Raw genomic sequence first — 25,088 nt, 5'->3', positions numbered from 1 at the left:
AACACTTTGAGTGCCCATATTACACACATGATTGTTTTCATCCTGTATACTGATGCGGTATCACTTTCTATGAAAAATTTACACAGCTACAGATCTTTTCTTTCTCCCCCTTCCAACATGAAACGCCCAGATCGAGTTCAGCTGTTCAAGTTTGATCTAAAACTGCAAGTGAGGCAGTTGTTTATTCTTTTTAAAAGGGCCAACTGAGAAGGCTAGGTAGAAATTATGCCACTGTGTTACATAATGACATACAGAAGTTGCAGGAAACAGGGTGGGACTACAAACAATGCAAATCAGCCAGCACCGTATGTTAGACAGGGTAGTTTGAAGAACTCCTTTATAGTGGAATTTAGGCCATGTAACTTTGTAAAGCTATGAAATGCACAAAAAATATACATAGCACATGAAATAAACTGAAAACCCAATAAGTGTTAGAGATACACTACAAACAAATGAGCAGACTAATCAGCTATAGTGTCTTGAAGAATACACTAGGAAAACAGTCACAACATAATACAAGCTAAAGGAAAAAAGTTGTCAAGACATTCTCTTGACAAATGTTGTGTGTGTATTTAAGTGCAATGAATCGATTGATTCATTGCACTTAAATACACACCGGAGAATGTGATTAATTGCATCAATTAATCACATTCTGCGGCTAAATTATGTTGTAGTTTGTACTGTGCACAACAAAGTTCCAGCTTGCTCTGCTGCTGTTAGCATTCCTAGCACTAGCAGGGTTTTCGTTTTTGTGTGCATGCCTCTGTGCAGAAGGTAGTTATGCATTGTTCAGATGCAAATGATAATGTGCCAGTTTACTTTGACACAGCCAACATGCAACCATTCACTCAGATGAAACTACTGCAGAATCTGTGTCTGAGTCCTGTCCTATCATAAATCCTTAATGGACCAAACAACATGTGTTAGCAGAATGCTAAAATTTCATGGCCAAAATCAAGTCTTGTTTTTGGTCTAGAATAGAAGATTTTTGCACAGAACTGTTTTAATTAAATTAAATTAAATTATATTTTATTTATATAGCTCTAAATCACAGTAACAGTCACCTCAAGGCACTTGATATTATAAGGAAAAGACCCTACATCAGTAGTGAGAAATTCCAAACAATCAGACAACCCCTATGAGCAAGTACTTGGCAACAGTGGGAGGGAAATGCTCTCTTTTAACAGGAAGAAACCTATGCCTCAAAACAGAGAGGGTGTCTGTCTCCCAAATACAAACTGGGAGCTGGTTCCAAGGAGGGGCCTAAAGTGGAAGGCTCTGCCTCCCATTCTACTTTTAAATAGCCTTGGAACCACAAGTAAGCCAGCAGTCTGAGAGCAAAGTGCTCTATTAGGGTGATTTGGTACTATGAGAATTTAGAAGCAAAAAATTAGAGGTCATCCAGGCCTTTATGTCTTTAAGACATTCCTGCAGTTTAACTAATTGATGTGTGTCATCTGGCTTCATGGATAGATAAAGCTGGGTATCGTCTGCATAACAATGACAATTTATGCAATGCTTTCTAATAATACTGCAAAAGGGAAGCATGTATAGTGTAAATAAGGTGCCGTTTACACGAGACCGTTTTCATTTTGAAACGGCGTCATTTTGATGCGTTTCAGCATTGCGTTTACACGACAACGGTGTCGTTTTGATGCGTTTCGCTCTTCTGTTTACACGACAATGGAGTAAAAACGATGTGTTTCGGAAACGGGGTCCAGAGTGGGGCGTTTCAGAAATGCACCGGCTTGCATTCTCGTGTAAACACTTGAAACCTGGGTGATTTGAAAACGCTCGACTCGCACATGCGCACTATGGTTACGACGGCCACAGTTTTTTTGATTTGATAAACAGTACTCGCGGATTCACGAGTGCTTCTTATGCTTTTCTTGTGTTTTACCATTTTGTAATTCAGCGTTGTGTGCACCAGCGATCCAACCTCATCGTCAGTCCACACAAAACCTCTCACATTGGTCGTTTTGTAAGTAAAGAACAATTTGCCGCACTACCTACTATGTAACTCCACGCATGCGTGTCTTGCATAAACAAACTTTGCAAAGAAAAAACCAACACCAACTTGTGGCCTGGCATGGGAACTACATCGTTTTCATCGTGTAAACGCGGATCGTTTCTGAAACGCGATCGTGTAAATGAAAGGCTGAAAGGTATCAAAACGACACCGTTTCCAGTGAAAACGGCTTCGTGTAAACAAGGCCTCAAATTGGTCCTAGCACAGAACCCTGTGGAACTCCATAAGTAACCTTAGTGTGTGAAGAAGACTCCCCATTTACATGAACAAATTGAATCATATTAGATAAATACGATTCAAACCACTGCAGTGCAGTACCTTTAATACCTATGGCATGCTCTAATCTCTATAATAAAATGTTACGGGCAACAGTATCGAAAGCTGCGCTGAGGTCTAGCAGGACGAGCACAGAGACCTTGTATGTGAACAGAACGATTTTAAATTTGATTATTATCAATCAACAGGGAATGGTAAATCAATAGATATTTGTAATCACATACTGATCTAATACAGATGTATTTTGTTGATTCAATAAGCCTAAATGTCAACACTGAATATGATATGCCTATATGCAAGCTCAGGAGAAGATGAGGAAGTTCTTCTGAATGAAAGTTTGCCTCAGTAAAATAATATTACACTTTGCTTCTGCCAAACAACATGACCAAAGTTTCCTTACTAAATGTAGATCAATCACAGTGAAAGAGATGCAGACAGAAAATCACAGCAGCCTTTATCAGAATTATTAGGCTTGAGAAAACTGATGGGCTGAAAGGGCTGCCACTTATTTTAAAGTGATATTGATAAAGTTAATGTGTCCCAAATTTGCTGTAGTCAGGCATCCCCTTTAAAGGATACCACATTTATGTGTAATCAAAGGAAAAAAAAAACAGGGGGGGGACTCTTCTTTACAAAGGAATGTAGTGGTGCAACAGAATTGATTTTATGCCAATTGGCTTTCCTGGTTGAATATATATAACTTTACTATACCATTGCTACAATTCACAATGCATGCTGCACATGCATTAAGTTCAAAAGGCCAGTAAACCAGCAGCACAGTAATGGTAATTCAGTTTCTTTCTTTCTTTCTTTCTTTTTTAAAGATTTAACAGTGGAGTCTTTGCAGCTAGAGCTAACATCAAAGATGTTTTTACATCGTGCATGACATAACATACCTAATAATGGTTAGTGAAAGTATTTTTGCATTATAACTATGTAGTGTTAACCCTCTGAGTGCCAATGACAGGGCTGCAGTTCATGTTGAAGCACTACATTTGCTTTGGTCACTACACCAAAGTGTCCGATTTTGCCTTATTTAAGGAGAGCTGTGCCACATTCATGTATACTATATTACACCACAAAACTCTTCGTCAGTGTTTGCCGGTGTTGTGAAAGCTGATGTAATAAAAGTCTGAAGTACTAGACAGTTACAGGGAAGGAACACAATTTGGCTCAATCTGACAGCTATATCACAAACACAGTCAATATAAGAATGAATATAATACAGCAGTAAACCATCTAAGAAACTCATAGTATCAATAAAAACACATTTTTATATACATTTTTGAACTTGTCTCAGTGGGGAAAAAAAAGTTCTGGATCACAACTGTGAGACTCCTTCTGTGTGTGCATGTCTGTGTTGGGCAGAGTCTCTGCCTCATGTTTAATTCCCTGCTAAAGTTGACAGAGCACTCTGGCAGACAATAGTAGGCCATGCTGTAAGCATCAGTAACCAGGATGAAGTGTATTAGGGCTGAAGGCGCTTCTCCTCTGGTAGAACTTCAAAAACTTTTATTCCTCCAGAGAGGAGCGGAAATACACCCGGTAGAGAGAGAGGGAGAGGCTCACACAAAGGAAACGAAGAGGAAACATGGAAATGCAGTGGAAACAGAAAAGGGAAGCAGGGAAAACAGAGAACAAGAGGCGGGATGGGGGAGAAAAAAAGAAGTGACAACAAGAGATTACTTAAGGTAAGAGGAAGTCAAACCAAAGACTGAGACTTTGTCCATGTCAAGATCGACAGAGAAGAAAAGAGAATAGGAACGAGCCAGAGTTTGAGTTCTGAACTTAAAAGGCGACTCCTTTGATTTAAAGGTTTGGCTCATACCTTGACTTTTTTTCTAATGTATTTCTGGTCCACTCTTTATCCAAACAATCACTCCGCAAACTAGCATGCTTTAACCAGATATGAAATACTCCAAATGGCTAAGTTGCATTAGCAACCCGAGTGCATAGCTAATTAGCATTATTACATAATAGGTATTTTTCAATGTTATTCATCCTGTGATTGAAAAAGAAAGAAAGAAACCAAAATCTAATGTGCAGCTGTAACTTATCTAAACAAAGATAACCAAGCAAAAAGTTGGACAGTGAATCACCAACGGCTGTCAGTCTTTTCTCAACGTTTAGTCACGGGTGAAAAATAGTTCTAAAAAGAAGTTGCCATGTTAGCAGTTCAAGGTACTTCTTAAACATCACCTCTACATCCCTGTTAGATTTTCTACCAAGAAAAAGTTTGTGTACAAGGATTGTTTTCTGCTATCTTTTTTCCCAATTTGAATCCTCTTTCCTCTTTGCTATAACCTGCTCCATATTTCTGACTTTGTAAGAAACAGTCTGACCCAACTTCTGCTGTATGTGAAAACATCAGCGTCTGTTCATACTGTATATGGTTCAGTTTTTGTCATTGTACCACAACCAGTTTTACCAGGGAGATGATTGTCAGGGTTTCATTTATCCATTCCCAAAAACTCCTAATCAAATCTTAAGTAGACGGACAGTTTCAAAAGTGTTAAAATATTGGTGTATGCGACATTGTGAGCATTTAAAAGTTCAGCTTAAAGATGTGCTAGAAATAAACAGTCCTAATAAAAGTCTGTAAAAAGGCAGGATGACAATTGTGGACATAAAAAGACGAAGAGCACAGAAAGACAGGTGCCTCGGGCAATGCATTAAAGGCCTGGACCTGGAAGCGTTATTATCAGAGGTCGATATGTCACATCTTAACAAGAGGATAATGATCACAGGGTGGGGAGAACATGACAAGTGGGTATAGCTAGCAGGATGAAAGGATACAGAGGATGACAAGGTAGAAACAATGGCAAACAAAGGTTAAAGAGCATTAGAAACAAGTAAACAAATAAAAAAGAGATGCTTTGGGTAGGGAAGAAACAAAGCTTTGGCCTTTAGACAGATGAAATATTGATAGATAACATGTTTTTTGTTAAAAATAGTAAGATAAAGAAGCTAAAAAACTTAACCTGAAAGAGTAAATGAGAATAGAGATGTTGACATGCTGTTTTAAGTTGTTCAGCTCCTTTTTGTGATCATCTTCCTGTCGTTGCGCGTGACTGATGAGAGGTTCTTGCTGTCACTATGACTGTATGTGTGTGTACAGAAAAAGACAACAAATCAAAATCAAAATATTTTCCTTTTACTGTCACAGCCGACATCTGTCTATGTCTTTTCTGTCAGTCCGTCTGTTTGTCTGCCTGCGTTGCTTGTGTATGTGCATGTCTGTTTGTCAGTGTCTGTTTTTCTTTGTATCCTTCACAGTTCGTATGCTGCCAAGACAAGACAAGAAATTTCCCTCTTATTTCAGTTCCAACAGATGGCTGACAGCCTTATGCTGAGCAACTTACTGTGGGGTTTACTGTCAAGCTCAAGTGTGCTGGACGGAGAGCAAGTGATCTGCGACTCTCTGCTTGCAGGATGGTCTGTAACAGAACCTTAGTGACAGAACAGCAAAATACAAAGCACGCTGATGTTTTTTCCCCCAATTCCTTTTGACTCAAACTTTTTCATTTTTGTGTAAAATAGCATTCAGCATATAAGCAGGCTTTGAAACATAAAACAAGAGTAGCTTTCAATAATCCTGCACATGTAGACAACATTTTGAGTCTGCTTTTTTTTTTTTTTTTTTTTTCTTGCATAAGCTTGCATAATGCTGTCAAAATGAAGTCGAGAGAATACATATAGATGAGATTTGCAGCAATACGTGCTCCTGCATTTGGAGTTTGAGCGGCTATTAACATAACACTTTCGATGGGATTGCAACATGCTGATTAGGGACATAATGCAGCAGCATTAGAAACACAAACACACTCCACACGGTGTGTTGACCAGGCTCACACTGTTCTGCCAGCCTCACCGAGTGTCACAGGGACATTCGGCACCTGCTAGTGTGAAGAGATGGTATGCAAATAACACAATTTTCCTGACTGCACCCAAATACTGAACAGAAAAAAGATTTAGTAAGAGACAGAAAGTAAGCATGCATTTTAACACTGATTTAGGGTATTTAATAAGTGAAAAAAGAGTTGAAGTCAGAGTAAATAAGATTCTGCTGTAGAAACTAAAGCTTTCAGCTAAACAAACGGAAAAGAATAAACAAGAATATAAGAAAGTAACCTGACCATCCCTCCACAGCTGCCCCCATTCAACACAAACACTACATTTGAACTAAATATCCAAATAAATTTAAGATTTATTTAATAAATCTTGAAAATTTTTATTGCTAACTAAAGCCAGCTAACTGTTGGTATAGCAGTGAGATGTTTTAATGTTTGCTTGACGTCACATTTTCAGTATCGTTAAAACGAACTCTCACTACAAGCTGTCATTATAAGGTCTCCAGTTTGTTTTCCACTGTGTTGCAATTTTTAATATTTTCAATAGCACTTGAAGCCATATTGGAGCTAGAATACTAAAAGACAGCATTACATTGCCACATATTCATGTCAACAAAACTGACACTTGTCACAGTTACATTACCTCAAGTGCTACCAAATAAATGAAGCAATTTGTGGAATTTGTTCGCATCTGCCTCAAAGGGCTTTCCTTTTCCAGATGTAATCAGTCTACTATTGCCGAGGTGGAAAGCACAATAAAACAAAACGTAGGCTGCGGAAATATATATATCGATTAGTTGTGTCAACTGCGATGCAAAAAGAAGGAAACACAATTTGTGAACATACACTGAATTGGCAAAGCAAGACAGCAAAGAGAGAAGCTGGAAGTGGAAAGAGAAGAAGAAAATGAAAAGAGTGGAAGCAAACTGTGAATAGAAAAATAAAAAGAGAAAAGACTGATGACAAAATAAATACGATAACTTAAAAATAAAAGAAGAACAGCTGGCGGAAAAGAGTGTTGGAGAGTTACAGGAAAAGAAAGGGAGAAAACTAACAAATATCACAGCGTGTCACATATTTGATATTCCAAATAATTATGCACTAAAGCACTAAAAGCAGTCAGGTGTAAATGTGTTCCTTTTAATGATACATTGGTAACACTGCCACAGCAATACTACTTGCAGTCATGCAAATGACTTATTTAAATTTAGAGCAAAGGCGATAAAGCAAGAGAGATTTAAATTAGTGGACACTAAGAGAGAGAATGAGGGAAGTTAAGTCAGATGAGGACAATTTAGCTGCATATCCAATGTATTCATTCCACAAAGGACAACCAACGAATTGTTCACTGACTATGTTTTGTCAAATCTTCTAAGGTCTAGTTGTCTTTAAGGTCTTTTAATAAAACAAATCCCTTTAAGCTCTTTTCAGTTGCTTTTTGAATGCAAAAACAGCTCTAGGCTGGCTGGCTGTGAGAAAACTTAGAATTGAATTCAAGGTTCATTTGGTATCAGAATGAAAATCTTATCAGGGTTTCCTCAGTGAGTATGAGAATGATGAATGTAAATGAAGTCAAGGTTCTCTACTTGCTCCTGTATTCTTAAGAAGTAGCTGAGAAGGCATAGGAAAGTAAGTGCACAGGATGAGCAGGTGTGGCAATTCATTTACCAGATGGTTGACAGATAGATGCAAATATCTGTTAACTCAAGACCTCAAGCCAGTTATTGCCAAAGACTGCATGTCTGTGTAACAGATGCAGTTATCCAATGGTTTGTGGACTGCAGTTTTGAAATGATTATAGCATTGTAGCAGTTGCTGTCTTGTCATTTCAGAGCCAGAACTATTTTGGGACATGAGAATAGGGTTAGGCCACAGTCACAGAGGCCAATAGACCAGTCGGCAAACCCTGGCAACCACCACTGGCTAGAGTAAAATGTGTGTTCTGTGACAGGTGGGCAAGTCATCACTGAAGGTTGCTGCTAGTCGCTAAGTGAAATTGGTCACAAAAAGTTATAGCCTCTTTGAGATTGCTTTGGTCACCAGCAGATTAATGTCACTGACTGTTTGCATGGAAGATGCCATATTGCCTGCAAACACTCGCCAACTACTCGCAAAGCAGTACAATTATGAAAAGTGCAACGCAAACCAGATATTGTTCGCCTTCAAAGTAAATGCTGCATCTTTTGCAATATATTGGTTGCTGAGGTAAGGCAGAACTTTTACTTTGAAGGCAAATGTTCTCCATTTCTGGTTTGTATTGCACTTTTTCATGTTTCAATATCACTCTGTGTGTTTGCAGACAAGTTGGCATCTTCCATGGAAAATACAGGCAGCCACAGCAATTTACAGGCAACCAAGGCAATCACAAAGAGTTTTTGGTGCCACATGTTCATCGGAACCAAATTAACTCAGCAACAGCCAGAAAGCTTAAGCAACAACTCAAAATGTTTGGGAAATACACACATTTCCAGAGACTGGTGATTGCCAGGTATGCCAGTATGGCTGCTTTTCACAAATAACTCTTAGTTCAAAATAAAATATAAATGCAGACAGTACAACGACATGAAGTAAAAGCACAGGGGACACAAAAGGAAACACATTACCAAAATAAAACAGGAAGTCCAAAACAGCACATAGCATGTCCTGTCTCCCTCTGCTCCCTTCTCCTTCCCCTCAATCCCAACCAGGCTGCCCTTCCCTGAGCCTGGTTCTGCCAGAGGTTTCTTCCCATTAAAAGGGAGGTTTTCCTTCCCACTGCTGCCAAGTGCTTGCTCATAGGGGTCATGTAATTGTTGGAGTTTCTTTCTAGTATTGGAGGGTCTTTACCTTATAATATACAGCACCTCGAGTCCAGGAACGGTACCCCCACACACAGACCACTACCTACTCTTTGAATCTCACCACCCACTGAAATGCAAACTTGGCATGACCAGGACCCTGCAACACCAGCCATAAAACATTCCCTCTAAGGCAGAAGGGAAAGAAAAAGAGCACACACACACACGTAAAGAAAGCTCTTAAAACATGTGTTAGCCCAACTGTGCCTTCATCAAATCAGCGAAGATTCACAGAAAACAAGGTCAGACACCAGCTAGGGAGAAAGAAAATGAGAAATGGAACAACATTCTCATCTCTTGTGTAACACATTTGTCAGACAAACTCAGGAGAACTTTCTCCAAGCATCTCATCCCAGTGTGCTTCAGACAAAAACTGGTTCATCCCAAGGACAAAACTCCCAAACACATGCTAAGCAATACAATGTATGCTGTGAAGTGAGGAGTGCTCAGACCTCTACATTGGAGAGACCAAACAGCCACTCCACAAATGAATGATAACAACATAGAAGAGCCACTTTGACAGGACAAGACTCAGCTGTACATCTGCACCTAAAGGATAAAGGACACTCATTCATGGATGCCAGTGTTCACATTTTGGACTGAGAAGACAGATGGTTTGAATGAGGAGTAAAAGAGGCCATGTCCTATGTCCATTGTGAAAGATTGTCATGTGAAAGACCTTGACTCACAGTAGAGGTTGAAGCTACTTACTATACCTTACTACCTTACTTTACTTCGTGCAACCTCAATAGTTCACATGATGGAATGGAGCAAGGTCTCACAGTGGTTTCACTCGAAACCCCTGGTGGTAATGACCCATACCTTTTATCACACCTTGGTCATGTGATGATGCACATAATTAATAGTTGGGTCATTGACCACCTTCAAATGGGACAATCCCCAGTAGGGTTTGAATACCAGGGATTCCACAGGGATTGGTTTTAGAACTAAAAAATCCTCTTGGATGAGAGGTAAAGAAGTCCAATCACCTTCTTTTTGAGCTGAACAATGTGTCAATATAGCCATAACCACTCTTTTGTCTTTGTTCTACACCAAAATATGGAGCCTAGCTCCTCATTAGGTTTGACAAGTGGGAAGATAATGAGAGTCCGAGATCTGTATGTGAGGAGAGTAGCAGCAAATCTAGCATAAAAAGTTAATGGTTTTGGCTGTGTATTAATATGATGTTTTTGTCTTCCTTTATTAATAGAATTAGAAAGAAAAATCTAGAAAGAAATACATACTTGAACAGGAAAATTATACTCTTCTTGACCCTTTATTTCTTTTAAGCCTTGATAAATATTTTCCTTTTCTCTTCCTGGACAGATCTTTGTGCTACCAGATTTAAAAAACAAAAAAGAAAAAAAAAACGTTCCTGGCTGGTGATACAAGAGATATTCAATGCATCACACAATGAAGCATAGTCAGTGTGCATGTGCTGGTGTATTTGCATGTTGCCATTCATATGTGAGGAAGTGAATAATGACGCATGCCCCATGGTTAACATGGAGTAAGTAGGTGTTAACTATGACAGATTGTGCTGCCACTAGTGACCATGGCTGATCAGTCAGATAGCCTTCACCTCCCTTCTCCTCAATTATTTCACAGTCACATAACTGTACGGGTGGCAATAAATCTCACATCTCATTTAATGTGGTTGATTTCACCTCTAATGTCATATCAGCTTCAACTTCACTTAGTCAGATACTTTTTTTTTCTTTTGGAAAAACTCCAGCTAACAATGAGTGAACTTGCAGCGGTCAGCGGTTAATGTTTTGCCCAACAGAAGCTACACATGGACATGCACTAGTTGCATTTCAAAATTAGATATTAAATATTTAAACATTTGTGCGTATTATTGTATTACCCCTGTTCAGAGTCCCTATTCACCGCTTAAACAGTGTTGCAGAAATTTCTGCTTTTCCATTATTATTTTTGTCCCCTAATTTTATAAATTGCATTTTTAATGTATTTTTATAAGTCTATAAATATTTTGTTTAAAGCCAGAATCATAATCTAATTGATCATAATGTAAAGAATTTAAACTAAATATTTCTTTTTTCTGAAATGTATATAGGGTCTAAGAAAAAAATGGCACCACCTACACAGCTACCATATTATTATAGCTTGTAAAATGGAAGGAAACATCCCAAAAGTTGTGAGTTTGTCCAACTAGTTGTCAGAAATGACATATGGATGTTTATATGAAGGGAACCCCTGTCACTCATTTACTGTAGGCGTACGTGGAATGACATCTATCATAAGTGTCTACTGGGCCATGACAGACTTCTGTGATGGAAAAAATGGGGGTTGAAATTTAGAGGCAAAAACTTCTGCTTGTCTACAATGTTACATTTCAAGAACCTGTAGGTTTCTCTGAAAATTTTAAATTCTATCACTCCAAAGTTACTTTTGTCCATTTTGTTAAGCAGGCATTCATGAGTAATGGACACATTTATAACACATTCTTGCAAGTAGTTGGCATGGAATCAAACACATGCCACTATTAGCTCCTACCAGGGCTCTCTGTTCTCAGTGAATTCCCTACATTAAAATTTCAGACTTATATAACCTGCCTCTGTCAGCCTAGTGAACTAATTCCAACACTCACTATGCAGGCCTGACACACTGCCCCGGAACAGGCTTGCACACAGCTCACAGCTGCCAACACTGCTTAAATGTTGTCACCTGAGTCTAGCTGCAAAGCTGCTGATCCAATGATCTGCAGAGCACTGATCAGCACGCACAGGACTTGGGCACAAAGCTCCATTTCAATCATTATTTTATAAATTATTCAAGGAGTGATTAGGTAAATACAATTTATGATTTTTTTTTTGTTTTGTTTTTGTTGGATCACATTATTCAGATGCTTTTAGTTTATTTCCATCTAAGATGAAAGATATTTTAAAAAACTGTGAGAATATAAATACATTTTACATTAGGTGAAATTTATATTCTTGATAAACAAGCAATAAACATGTAAGTCAACAATCATCCAAAAGTGCTGTTGTCTCAAAGAACATTAACAAAAGAAAAATGCTATCTAAAATGAACATTGTCTTGAAAAACAAGGTCATGGGTATTCAGAGATAGCAACAGAGAAACACTTACCATCTTCAATACACTTCAAATCTGACAGCTTTGTTAAATATTAACAACAGCGGGGGAGAATGAAGAATGGACGGGGGAGAACACACGGGTGAACAGGTGAAAATAATTGGTCATAAAGTTGCCAGTTTTAGGTTGCTGGAAGGGTGCGGGAAAAAAAGAGAGAAGAATACAGAGTGTAAGAAAGACAAGAAGAAGAGAAACCGTTGGATGGGAATCTGATAAATATGTAGGTGACAAGGTGAGTGTTTGTGTTTTCAATTATCTTCTTAGTCACAGCATGTTCATCAAACATACATCAGATCCTTTACATCAAAGAACATTAAGTTGTTAATGCTCTAAAAAAGGGGGGAAAAAAACCCGCACTGTTTTTTATCTCATAAAAACAAAGACAGCATTGCCCCACTTTGACATGACACAGCTGACAAAGCAGCTCAGATAACAGTCTGCTGATCCTACTAAAATCTCGCTGCTTGTCTAGGATTCCACTTGATGCTCAGTCGTGCCATATTGTCTTTAAAGAAAACTCTGAATGAGGCTCAGCTGAAGCTACTCATTGCAACATATTATTGTGTAAAGATGTGTTCATTCCTAACAAGGCTTTTTGCAATTTGGAATGTGAGAAACACCTGAGAATTCCAACAGTAAGGAATTAAACTAAAGGTCCACAACCTTGAAGCTCCAAGCTTCTTTAGAAGTTACTGAATAATTAAGTTTGCTGTTCAAAACAAAAGTGAGCATTAAAGTCGCCATAACTGGCATCTGAAGTGTATAGTTATATGTCTCTGTCTGTTTCTATTCCCATAGTTTTTCAATTTATATCCATAAGCATTCCCTTCCTGGGACCTTAAAATGATTTGAATTCATTTAAAATGTAAAACTCTTCAAATTAAATCACCCAGAAATTTTGATTCTTGCTCTGTGCCAGACGAAGTTTTGAATAAAGATAGTCAAGTTGATTTCAGCTTCTTTGTTTTTGTTTACTGAACACTGGAAAATTCCCACACCTAAAATTCATCCAGCAATGCAACACTGCATATATATTCTGCATATCTCATTGAATCAGCTGGCATGGTAGCATACCATCAATTCCATGTTCTCAGTTCTTGTCTGTGGATGCCTTGTTCCACTAGCCCACTCATCATCAGTATGGCCTGTTTCCTCGACACCTGACGCAGAGCTTGTTAAGCCAGGTGACATCTAAGCCGGCACGACTTTAGTTATGTGTTTCTTTCTCATTTTCCGAGGTAGGCTTGGGTAGCATTGAGGGTCTAGCGTGGGGAACCTTGATAGATGCATGTTCTGACCGGGATTTGAACCCAACCAATTGCCAAACTGCCTGCAGAGCATCATATTGGGGAAGAAAGGTGATTTAAGTGAATTTGAGTGTATCATGATATTTGGTATTTCAGAAAGTTCCAATCAACTGGGATTTTCCCACACAACCATCTCTAGGTTTTTATAGAGAATGGTCAGAAAAAGAGAGAATATCCAGTAAGCAGCAGTTCTCTGTGTGAAAATGCCTTACTGATGCCAGAAGTCAGAGGAGAATGACCACAGTCATTTGAGTTGATAGAAAGGCAACTGGAAATCAAATAACCACTTGTTGGAAATTCACATGGGCTCACCAAAAGATTGGAAAAATGTTTCCTCTTCTGAGGAGTCTGCATTCAGATGGTAGGGTCAACATGAGTAGGCAACATGAAAGCTTAGATCACCTCAGCCTGATGGCAGTGGTATAATGGTTGAGGGATAATTTTTGGCACACTTTGGGCCCCTTAGTAACATTTGAGCATCATTTAAATGCAACAGCCTACCGGAATTGTGTCCATCCCTTTGTGACCACAGTGTTCCCATCTTCTGATGGTTGCTTCCAGCAGGATAATGAGCCATGTCTCAAAGCTCAAATCATCTCAAACTGGTTTCTTGAACATGACAAAGAGTTCACTGTACTCAAATGACCTCCACAGTCACCAGATCTCAATCCAATAGAGCACCTCTGGGATGTGGTGTAATGAGAGATTCACATCATGGCTGTGCAGCCGACAAATCTGCAGTAACTGTGTGATGCTATCATGCCATCGTGGACCAAAATTCTCTGGGGAATGTTTTCAGCCTCTTGCCAAATCTATGCCGTAAAGAAATGAGTGAGTTATGAATGCAAAAGTGGTCCAACCCAGTAATAGCAAGGTGTACCTAATAAAGTGACCAATTAGTGTATATACATATATCTCAGAATTTTAAAAAAAAGTAAAATTAAGAAGAATCTATTTGTTTTGTCATTTTGTTTGTTTTTATGTCAATAATGTCTTTTTAGGTGATCTCTTTAGGTGTAACTGTAGGACAGATCCCATTTCCAGCTGTTGTGTTATGCCAAAATAACCAATCACACTCCTTTCAATTAACACTTCACCAGCAGAAGCAAATATATGCAATTCCCAGGACGTCCAACTACTGATTTAACGCAAACCACTTTATTTTTTATACCGGTCCAAGTCAGTATCTTTCAAGCTGGCAACACTATTACAGTCTTTTCCAAAAGTTGCTGGGAAAGTTTATAAATTTACAAATGTTACACTATTTTAAGCCTCCAGTGATCCAGTTTTAACTTTTCTGGAACAAAACTTTGTTGCTGGGCAATATTTAGCCAACTACATGAAAAAGTGAGTGAGTGTTGAAAAAAAAAAAGACATGGAGAGAGGAGGAAGAGACAGAGAGATGGTGGAATCAGTTTGATGCCAAGAGCTGTGCGCTGACCCTGATTAAATGTCTCCCCTAACTCACTGGGACCACTGATAAGACCAATGCACTGTGGGCAGTGTGCGCGTTGTGTGTACGTGCATGTTCAGGAGCCAGAACAGGCGATAAGGTGTGTCTACACATGTGCATGCAGAAGAGTGTGTGTGTGTGTGACTATGATCGTGTGTGTCCCAACACCAATTCTCCTGTGTAAACATGCTGACCTGGCACAACACCAGCAGACACTTTGAAGTTGGCAATAGGCACTGTAATCTCCCTCCTTCTCTCTCTTACAGAGCCAGAGGGGAGACTTAACACTGGAAACCTTCTGTGGCTTAGCATGTGGCTGCGAACACACAGACACCCACACACACACATACACAAAAACACTGTTCTATTGTTACAGATAGTTGTATATTCTGTCCCAGACACACAGAAAACAGCAAATGAATCATAAAGAAATGCATAAAAACACCAAATCTCACTCACACCTCCTGTTTTATTTACGTCAGTTACTGTGGAATTTTTTTGCAGGCAATTATGGATGATGTGTGTGTGTGTGTGTGTGTGTGTGTGTGTGTGTGTGTGTGTGTGTGTGTGTGTGTGTGTGTGTGTGTGTGTGTGTGTGTGTGTGTGTGTGTGTGTTTAGATAAAAGTGCCTACCACTCTGGAGTGTATCACACTACAGCCACAGAGCATCTTCTGATCTTAAATGAGAAATGCTAACTTTCCAGCACAATCATCTGTGACTGTCCAAATGCAGCAAATTCTCAGAGAAAGTAAGACTTCATAGATAACGGACAATGCAGATATATAAAGTGTTTGCCTTGTAACAAACACCATGCTGTATACAGCAAGCAATAATAGTGCATGAATACACACCCATCACTCTACAGAGGAGCTAAAAGAGCATTTGAGGCACGGCAGAGGGTTATGTTTGGAAGGCAATACACAGCTGATGAATTATTTATCTCTGTATATTAAAGATTTTCTGGATGCTTGGGTAAAAGGAAGTATTGCCTATGGATGATATTTAAAGGATCACTGTTTAACCATCCACAAATTTTCTGTTACTGTCACCACTGTTATAGCTATTTTCAACAGCAACAGGCAGATATTCACTTATTAATGGTCTACAAATGCATATTAATCTTTTGTAAAGGATTAGTTTATCATTAACGAAAAGCTTATAAATGACTTACAACTGAACATCATTATAAAGTGACCTTTTAAAGCAGGCACCTTTTGCATGCCTTTGACTCCAGCAGACACTGCAACTCTGAGACAATTTCTTGGCAATCTGTGAACTTTGATTCTATTATTAATTAACTTTTTTGTGGTCTACTAGAAAGAACCCTCAGAAAAACAACCTGGTTTGGTAATACTTTGATCGCCTGCTGCATCTGTCTGTGTTTACAGCTGGCCAGTGCTCCTTAAATTAACAATGATTACAAAGGTAAGGTGTGGAAAACAAAGACAGTTAGTTTAAATCTAAGATGCTTGTATAAAATGCTCTCTGCATTCATCACTACTAGTGACACTTGGTTCATGGCACATAGTTGCTTTATCTTTTATCTGAATCAAAATATTGACAAGAGCAGCTATAAGTGTAAATTTAAATACAATTGTTCTGCCTATTAACAATCAAAAGTGTAAATATATCATTTTGTAATTAACTCACTATTGAATATCCTGTCAGGACATTTTTCTTGTTAAATTTTGTCTCGTAGTTTATGTGGATTGTATATGTGCAAGGTCTTTGTTTCATACTTTTTGCTGTGAGAAATAATTATTTTATACCTGCCTTGCCTGTCTGATGTCCATTTACGTTGTCAAATTGATTTACACTGAAAATGTTATTTTGTTCCCGAGATGCTGTTATACTCAGGAATAAATGGAGTTATGACCTCAAATAACTGCTGCAGCTGTGTTTTGAGAACACTGGTGAAAAAGGATGCTGCCCTAGGTGGATGCAACATGGGTGAAAGGCTGGTACTTCATTAAGTCATTGCCCATTGGTTATGTCCTATTTTTAAAGTCCCATCCACACTAAAAAGATTGCTATTGAACTAACTGTTGTTGGCCATGTATCATTGCATCAATATGTCAAATTATGAGTAAGTATCCACACCGGAGGTGGTGAATCCACATAGCAAACATTGTAGCGTGTCTACCATGTCTAAGGCTCATCGACAAATTCTCTCTATATTGGGTCCAAGACTGGAGAGCTTTAGGAGCCCCTGATCAGATAGAAAGCTACTTCGGGTATTAAACTGGGGCAGGGGGTTCTCAGAACTTTTACCACACAGGATTAAAATGAGTTTTATTTAATCTCACCATGAGACTCACACTAGTAAGGTTCTTCTTGTGCAGAAATCCATTACCGACAACCAAAAACTAATTTTAACCCAGTTTCAGAAATTGCAAATCCTGTGGGAACTGGAATCTAGGGTGGGACATGAAGGTAAGTATAACAACAACTCCATCTTAAATCCCTTGTTTTTTTTTAGTTTTTCTTTACTCTTTTTTTTGTTTTTGCTTGAAAACTGACTGTTAGAATTATTAAAAGTGGTTGCTTGTTTTGCACAGTTCAATCAAATCTGTAACACCCTTCGCAAGTAATAAACAAAATGAAAATTTGGTCACAAAGAAAATAAGTTAGACAGCTTTTGCTAATTTGTCTCTTTGTTTCTCCTGCCTGGGTTGCCAGATATGCAGATTCAAGGCTGTGTTTTGGCAAGCTGGCAGATAATCCTGTTAGGAACAATCAGCTTGGTTGTATTGTTGAATATAAACTCAATCTTTCAGACAGAATAACAAAATGTCAATAAGGATCAGCTACATGTGCACTGAAGCTGGAGCATAACAATTGAAGTCAGGCAAAACTTTACCCAGTGTGAAGTGCCCACATAAGAATAAATAAGCTCAAGTAAACTCTCACTTGCATCTTTGTCTTTATTCCTGTGAATAAATAAAACATTCACAGAATAGACTGGCATCCAATATGCATTTCATTATGTTGGGCACAATGTTTGATTTCTTTATAAACATGCTGCCAGCAGCAAGAGTTTTATGTATTCTCAACTGGCTCCACAGCAATTAAATATAGTAGATCTGTTAGAATTGTCTGAAACCATAAATAGCTATTTCTTACTTACAAAAAAAAAGGTCGAATGATGGCTGTGTTGCTTGGAAGAAAGCGGATTAATATGCATTCACTGGTCTCTTTATTAGGTACACCTTGCTAGTACTGGTTCAGACCCCCTTTTGTCTTAAAAAAACAGATTCAACAAGGTGCTAAAAACATTCATGACAGATTTTGCTCCATATTCACATGACAGCATCACATAGTTGCTGCAGATTTGTCAGCTGCACATGCATTATGTGATTCTGCTGTTCTCTGACATCCCAAAGAATTGGATTGAATTGGATTGAGCTCTGGTGACTGGAGGAGGCCATTTAAGTACAATGAACCCATTTTCATGTTATGAAAAATCAGTTTTGATTATTATTCTGATGGAAGTGGCCACCAGAAGATGATTATACTGTGGTCACAAAGGGATGGACACTGTCAGCATCAATACTCAGGTAGGCTGTGACATTTAAATGATGCTCCGTTGGAACTGTGGGGCTCAAAGTGTGCCAGAAAATATCCCCCACTTTATTACATCACCACCAGCAGCCTGAACTGTTGATGAAAGGCAGGATTGACCTATTCTTTCAAGTTGTTTATGCCAAATTCTGAACTTACCTATGTCACAGCAAAAATTGAGACTCATCAAACCAGGCATCATCTTTTCCTGTCTTCTACTGTCCAATTTTGGTGAGCCCGTGCAAATTGCAGCCTCAGTTTCTTGTTCTTAGCTGACAGGAGTGGCATCCAGTGAGGACTTCTGCTCAAGTGGCAGTGGTGCAGTGGGTAGGTGCTCGCCTTACAGCCGGAGGGTTGCTGGTTTGAGCCCCTGTCCCTGCGCTGTGTTGTACCCCTGGGGCAAGACACTTAAACCACATTGCCTAACGGTAGCACCAGTCTCTGGCTACATGACCACAGATGCTCATCTCTGGATGAGTGATCTGGAATGATCATTTTGTTGTGTGCACAATGACAATGAGTTGAATCTAACATCTACAGCAGCTGCCATTTCAATGTTCAACATGCTGTTTACTCAGAGATACTCAACTCCATGCCTTGGTTGTAACGAGTGCTTATTTGAGTTACTGTTAACCAAAAGCAGTCTGGCCTTTCTCCTCTGACATCAACAAGGTAGTTTTGCCCAGAGAACTGCCCCTCACTGGATATTTTCTCTTTTTCTGACCATTCTCTGTAAACCCTAGAGATGGTTGTGTGGGAAAATCCCAGCAGATCAGCAGTTTCTGAAATCCTTAGACCATCCTGTCTGGCACCAATAACCATGCCAAGTTCAAAGTCACTCGAATCACCTTCCTTCCCTATACTTGTTTGAAATTTAGCAGGTTGGCTTTCTCCTGTCTACATGCATTGAATTGCTGCCATGTGATTGGTTGATTAGATATTTGCATTAAACAGTTGAGCAGGTGTACCTAAGTAGTGTGTATAAACCAAACAGGGTGTAGCATAAACCAAAATATGTTTTTAGCTTGATGCAGCTGCTCCTGCGTAGAGATGCCAGACGAACTCAAAGAGGATATATCTATAACAGCTTGTTGTGAGCATTAAGCCCAATATACAGTACCTCCCAGCAGAGGCATGACAACTCTGTTTGAAAGAAGCACTGAAAAGGAATTCTGTTGAACAAAATGAACAAAAGCACAAGCTCTTCTAATCATAACGTGTATTTAAAAATCAGCTATAGACATAGAAATTGGATCCACTCTGCCGGTAATGCATAGCCACTGAAGAGAGTATGGCACATTTGCAAAATCCCTAATAGGATCAGGTAGAGAACATATGCTTTTGATATATACAAGAAATTGGCCAATGTCTCCGAAGGCTGCACATACCTCTACACTCAGATAAAAACTGCACATCTCAGCAATATGAATAGTCAGGCCTGCTTACACGAGTGTAGCTAATTCAACATGACATCTTTCTAATAGGTAGTCTGGCCACCTGGGGGGGGGGGGGGGGGGGGGGGGGGGGGGGGGACTGGGCCAAATGCAGAGTGAGCAGATATTACAAGTGTGAGGTGTTGATGTAAATAAAGCTATAATAATAATAAGGCCCATTTTTGTAATTATAGTTAGTGTTGGAATTAAAAGAGGTATCAAAATATTAAGCCCTTCTAGCCCTCACGAGAAATTAGGACAAAACAAAATCACTGCACAACACTCTTTGGAATAAATCTGATGATTAAGTCACACTGCTATCTATGTCAGCTATGATCAAAGAGAGTAAGAAATCACGATGCATTAACTGCAGCTGTCTTATAGAACCATCCTGTTCGCTGGAACATGTAGACCAGGTATTGGTCTAAGAATTAGTCCATCTTAAGGTGTGTTGAATTAAAACATTACATTGAAATGCAAATACCAATTTCAACAATTGACTGAAAAAGTGTTGATTAAGAGTGTTTTTTTTTTTTTATGTATTGATGGTTGGAGCCATATTTTCCTATCTTTAAGAAAACCTGAACTTGACTCAGTATTGAAAGACAAATATACTTTGACACAGAGAAAGGTGAAGTGGCACGATGAATACGGCTGTACAACCCAGAAGTTCATTCTCAGCTGAATGTGACAGTTTAATCAGTCAAACTCCAGCTGATTATCATTTGCATGTTGTTAGGCTGTGCAAGGTCAAAATGTCTCAACCAAATAAGCAGAATTTAAGACAACTGAATGAGTATTTCATTGCTGTCGCAGTTTTTGATACTGTTGGTGGGGGATCTCCATGTGTCTATAGCGATGACTCACACCTATGAGAACTTCTGTGGAAACCGGGATCATCAGTTACCCTTCATATGTGTCAGTCTGGTGCAGTGGTTAGCACTGCTGCCTCACAGCAAGAAGGTCCTGGATTTGAATCCACTAATACTGTAGCGTCTGCATGTTCTCTTCATGTATTCTGGATTCCTCCCAGAGTCCAGTTTGGGTTAGGTTAATTGGCAATGAATGTGAGCATGAATGGATGTCTGTCTCTCTGTGCTAGCTATGTGATAGACAGGTGACCTGTCCAGAAGGTACCCTGCCGTTTTCCCTATGACAGCTAGGATATGCTCCAGCCCCCCAACCATGAATTGGATAGGCAGAAGAAAACTGATGGATGGGTGGAAAAAATAATGTTAAAAAGAGACATCACTTATAGTCCCAACTGATGCCCTTTTTGTTCTGTTTCTCACACATGGTGCAGCATTACTAACACATACCTGTAACAAAAAGCAAGCAGCAACTACTGGATTATCTTATTTAAACAATGAAGACATCTGATTCAAGGAATGATTAACAGACTAGGTATATTTCTGTTGGTTAAGTAGCAAACTAGGCAGCTGGTGATAAAAAGCTTAGATAGCCAAGAGCAGAACTTTTCCTGTACACGTTCACATTCTTGAGATCCATTTGTTTCTAATGTGTTTTCTGCTTCATCATGTGTGAAATTCATGTTGGTACAATATGAAATGTTTTGTATTGATTTTCTAATAGCGCCTCTCAAACCTTTGACATTTAATGCATTTTTAATAGCTCAAATCATTTTTTTTTCTTTTATTGCAGTGGATTGTACTGTACAAAACTGAAGAACAAAACTCTGTAAGAACTGGATCCGAAAGGACTCAACATCAATGTCGCATTCATTTTAAAACAAAACAGGTGAAACAGAGAAGCACTGGGAGTAGTGTGACTAAAGCAGTGACTGCTAATTGTGAACCTTGGGATCTAGATTAGGAGGAGTTACCTTGCCAGACAGTCTGTTTAAATTTTCTGAGTCTCACGGACCCTGATTGAGAACCACTCCAAAAACCAGGCAGAAAGCATCAATTAAGTATTGCCAGATTTTTAATGATAATCCCTCAACTCAGCAGAGCTTTATCTGTTTGACAGCGCAGGAGGGTTTCTGTCATTCAGATCATAAAATACTCAGAATGTCTAGACCAGGTTACTCAGAAAAGACATGCTTTTTTCCCCCAAAAGTTTTAAAAGACATGAAAAAATGATCCATCCATCCATCCATCCATCCATTCATCATCCATCCTTCCATCATGAAAAATTATTTAAGCAAAATTGAATTTGTGCTTAATTTCTGTGGATTACAACATACCCCCCCCCAAACAAACAAACAAACAAACAAACAAACAAACAAACAAACAAACAAACAAACAAACAAACAAACAAACAAACAAAAAAACAACGGCATGTTTTAGTTAGTGCAAGACTTAAGATTCAAGCAACAGTTACAGTCATGCCTGGTAAAGCAAAGACAGAGGCTTTGTTAAATGAAGGGGTGGTTAAAGCAAATTTCTTCTGCACTAATAAGTAACTAACTTAAAAAGAAAAAAAAGATCACTTCATAGAAAATCTCCCATTCATAGGCAAGGACTAAGCCACAGTTATTTAAATCGAAGTCCTGGTGCCTCTGTCATCCAGCGTGACTAACAGGATTTGACATGGTGAGGAGTGGATGGGTCCCAGGTTCACAAAACACATTCTGTCTGTCTGACCCCTCTCTTCAGACACACACACACACACACACACACACACACACACACACACACACACACACACACACACACACACACACACACACACACACAACCTGCTTGCATCTGTATTTACAGCAAACCACAATGCACAAGCAGGTAGCAAGCAATGCCACAGAGCACACTGTCACACAGCCTCTTACTTGGCTTCACAATATCACCGCGGCAGTACTGTTTTTTTGTCATTACTGACTGCTTAGCTCTACCTGTGTGTGCCAGCCACTTTCACACATGACTGAGCAAGAGTCACATAATATAAAGGTTACTATGCAGACACTCTGTCCGGGATTAGGTTTATAATAAACGGGCAATTATAAGAGCATCGGCATCAAGCTTAAAAGGATAAAAAATACAGAAACATGTTCTACTTGTTACACACACTTTACATCACCCCTATCTCATGCCACCTCTGACTTTCTCCCCTGGCTGGTTGTTTTGTGTTGAGGAGGCGACAGCTTGCCGTAATTTAAAGTAATCGGATGATTCTCTTTCTTTTCATAATCCGAGACACACAGGCTGCTGTGAGGTAACCTGCTTCGGATGGGACCATTGCAATAGACGGTCCAGAGACAGCCCACATACCGTAGCGTGGAATCTCTCGCTGTCTACTTGTTGAAAATGAATTTCACTCTTTCAAATGACACGAGAATGATCACTTACAAGAGAGTGTTGGGAACACATGCTCACTTAAAAAGTGACTTATAGACCACGTGGTTAGAATGGATTTTAACCTTAAGACCAACATAAATACAAATTAATTCAGTTTATCCACCTTAATCACGTGAAAAAGAAAAAACAATCAAGCAACGGCCGTGCAGGTAAAAAAAAAATGACGGAAGTTCGTTATTGATCTACTCTTATTAAGATCATAGCACGGTAATAATAATCAATATCTCGACAAGATTTGAAATAGATTAAAGCTGCGAACTGCTTATAAATATGCAAAGTCGTCTTGTACAAAGTCGACGTCAGTTTACTAAACCAGCATTAATAATCCCATCAGCCTGTTTCAGCACCACGGAGAGCGAATTTTCTCATCGGGGCATAAACAGAAGAGAAAAAAGCTCACATATTCAACTATTCAAAGTACTTTAATATACTGTAATGTGGAAGATTTTTTTTTTTTTTTAGAGCAGGTGTCACCACCTATAATCATGCATCCGTCTTTATCCTATTTTGGTTACAGGAACGATGTTTTGTCTCCATACGAATGCATATTGCTTCATCTCCACCAAAAAGAAAATAGACCCCCACGGAGGAGTTTGAACTGTGTGGGTTTATGATGTTCTAGAAATAGAAGCAGCAGCCAGGAGCAGGCAAATACATGAAACAGAAACGGTGGCTTTGGGTGCCTAAAGTCACTACGGAGCAACACACACACACACACACACACACACACACACACACACACACACACACACACACACACACACACACACACACACACACACACTATAGGTCAGAGATGTTTCAGCCAGTAAAGTAACACGGGCTCCAAATGGATGCATTATACGACTTACCGTGTTGTCCTCGTTGAAGCCATATGTTTAACATACAAATCTACTTTTCCGCACACTGTTGCTATCTCTGGGCCACGGTAACACACAGCCCGATGGGAAAAAAATCCAGGAAATAACATCCACACAACTCATCCACCCGCCCGCTTGGATAAGGACTGACCCCACTTTGGTGGAGGGGGTGGAGGAAATTCCGTTGCCGGTTCCTTCAAGACGAGAGAAACATCGAGTAGTTTATTTTCAAGTCACAAAAAAAGAAGAAAAAAGAGGCGATATTCTTCAGAGCCTTCGTCTTCTCTAGTCTTCTTTAGTTTAAGTCCCCAGTCTGAGAGTCACAAGGTAACTACGAGCTCTGTAGGAGAGAGACAGAGTAACAGTATATCTCCCTTGCTTTCCTAACCAGAGAGAGAGCGAGGAGAGAGAGAGAGAGAGAGAGAGAGAGAGAGAGAGAGAGAGAGAGAGAGAGAGAGAGAGAGGGAGGGAGACCCAGCGACACCAGCTGAAGGAAGAGAGAGGCGTTGTGCAGTCAGAGAGAGACTACTTGTCTTATGGTAGCTGTGTATGTACCGCAGGAGCAGCAAGCTACAGAGATGGTGATCGGTGTACCATCGGTGCGCCATAATCTAATTATCTCAACGGCAAAAAGCGCCCGGATTACCGGGTGGTTGCTCTGCTGTGTCCCGCTCCGCTCTAGTCTTTGCGTCGCATGGCGGAGTGGGAAGCATTGGATCACTGTCAAGACTATCCTATTAAATTTTAATTAATCAGTACTCTATCACACTCTTAAAAAGCAGTAAAGAAAGAAAGAAAGAAAGAAAACCACAAGTCGGCTGAAATTGATTCAATCAGGACAACATATCTGCCCTGAAATTGAACACATTTTATTTTCGTTACAGACTGAAAGGCAGTGGAAATACAGTAAATGGATCAGAGCTAAAACTAAAAATGATCTGGTTATGTTTCTTTGTTTTGGCGTTGCAACAAAGACCATTCTACAGGTGTGCAGTTCCACAGCAAAAGGGCACACCCTGCCAACTATGCAGGACCGGGTGGAGTCTCCG

General features: G+C 39.3%; 1 protein-coding gene across 1 annotated transcript in view; it reads right to left on the bottom strand.

The window, feature by feature from the left end:
• LOC115798232 (protocadherin-15-like) overlaps positions 1-24,337 on the bottom strand; it is a 215,335-nt gene extending 190,998 nt beyond the window's left edge. The window contains exon 1 of the mRNA XM_030755001.1: positions 24,031-24,337. The gene's annotated coding sequence lies outside the window, so the exon portion shown is untranslated. The remainder of the gene's footprint in view (positions 1-24,030) is intronic.
• Between the last annotated feature and the right edge of the window lie 751 nt (positions 24,338-25,088).

Source organism: Archocentrus centrarchus, chromosome 19 (assembly GCF_007364275.1).
Source record: "Archocentrus centrarchus isolate MPI-CPG fArcCen1 chromosome 19, fArcCen1, whole genome shotgun sequence".
Lineage (NCBI taxonomy): Eukaryota > Metazoa > Chordata > Actinopteri > Cichliformes > Cichlidae > Archocentrus > Archocentrus centrarchus.
The sequence above is the reverse complement of the archived record's forward strand: the minus strand, read 5'-3'. Positions and strand labels throughout refer to the sequence as shown.